Raw genomic sequence first — 1,462 nt, forward strand, 5'->3', positions numbered from 1 at the left:
CCACACACGCGTGTCTCTGTCTGACTGTACACCTGTGTCTCTGTCCGACAGCACAGCTGTCTCTGACCGCACACCTGTGTCTGTCTGACAGCACACCTGTGCCTCTGTCTAACCACACGTAACTCTCTGTCTAACCACACACCTGTGTGCCTGTCTGACCGCACACTTGTCTCTCTATCTGGCCGCACACCTGTGTCTCTGTCTGAAAGCACACCTGTATCTCTGTCTGACCGCACACCTGTGTCTGTCTGACCGCACGCCCGTGTCTCTGTCTGACAGCACACCTGTGTCTCTGTCTGACAGCGCACCCGTGTCTCAGTCTGACAGCACACCTGTCTCTCTGTCTGACCCGCACACCTGTGTCTGTCTGACCACACCTGTGCCTCTGTCGGACTGGACACCCATGTCTCTTTCTGGCCGCACACCTGTGTCTCTGTCTGGCCGCACACCTGTGTCTCTGTCTGACAGCACACCTGTGCCTCTGTCTGACCGCACACCCGTGCCTCTGTCGGACCGGACACCTGTGTCTCTCTCTGACCACACAGCTGTGTCTCTGTCTGACAGCACACCTGTATCTCTGTCTGACAGCACACCTGTATCTCTGTCTTTCTTCAAATGTCAGGAGGACTCTCATGTCTTCTTGGAGGATCTCAGTAATAATGGCACTTTCGTGGACGGTCTTCTGGTTGGTAAAGATAAGAAGCTTCCTCTGGTCAACAACGCTGTCCTGTCGTTGGCTGAGCAACGGAACAGAGGTGAAACACACCTGTCCAGTCAGAACCATTAGACACCTGCTGTGGTTCTGCCCAGCCTGACCCGGTTCTGTCTCTCTGCAGTGTTTGTCTTCATTGACCTCCAGTTGGACAATCAGTCCAGTCTGCCCAAAGGCCTGCAGGAGAAGTATCTGCTGACTCGACAAATTGGCGTGTGAGTCCCTTCACATCTGTGTTGTCACTTCCTGTTCTGCTCCTCACTCAGAATGTGTTTTGCAGAGGTGTGTGTGGGGAGGTGCGGCTGGCCTTTGAGCGATCTACCTGCAATAAGTTTGCAGTGAAGGTCATCAACAAGAAGAACTTCCAGTCAGAAGGGGTGAGTCACCTTCGTCCTTCTTTCTTCCACTCACTTCCTTCCTTTGTAGTCCTTTGCAGTCTTCCTCAGAGGACCTCAAAGTTTGCTATGAGAGAAAAGAACCAATCAGAATCTGGCAGTGACCTCTCAGGTTTATCTAATCACAGACTGCCACACGAAACGCTGAGACAGAGATCAAGATTCTGCAGAGGATCGACCACGTGAGTGACATGAGGCTCATGCAGTGACTGAACGCCCTCTCTAAAGCAGGGGACCCCAAACTACGGCCCGCGTGCAAATTTGGCCCGGCCCAAAAAACGCCAATTGAGACCCACACAGAACGTGAATTTTTATTCCACCCTTCTGCAGTCTGAACTAATGGGAGAGAATACTT

General features: G+C 52.5%; 1 long non-coding RNA gene across 1 annotated transcript; it reads left to right on the forward strand.

Moving 5' to 3' along the window:
- The first annotated feature begins 590 nt into the window (after positions 1–590).
- LOC112141931 lies at positions 591–1,420 on the forward strand. The gene is made up of 4 exons (XR_002918489.2): positions 591–755; positions 837–927; positions 993–1,089; positions 1,236–1,420. It is a non-coding gene; the product is annotated as an uncharacterized LOC112141931 (long non-coding RNA).
- Positions 1,421–1,462: the final 42 nt, after the last annotated feature.

This window comes from Oryzias melastigma, unplaced genomic scaffold, assembly GCF_002922805.2.
Source record: "Oryzias melastigma strain HK-1 unplaced genomic scaffold, ASM292280v2 sc05624, whole genome shotgun sequence".
NCBI classification, from domain to species: Eukaryota; Metazoa; Chordata; class Actinopteri; order Beloniformes; family Adrianichthyidae; genus Oryzias; species Oryzias melastigma.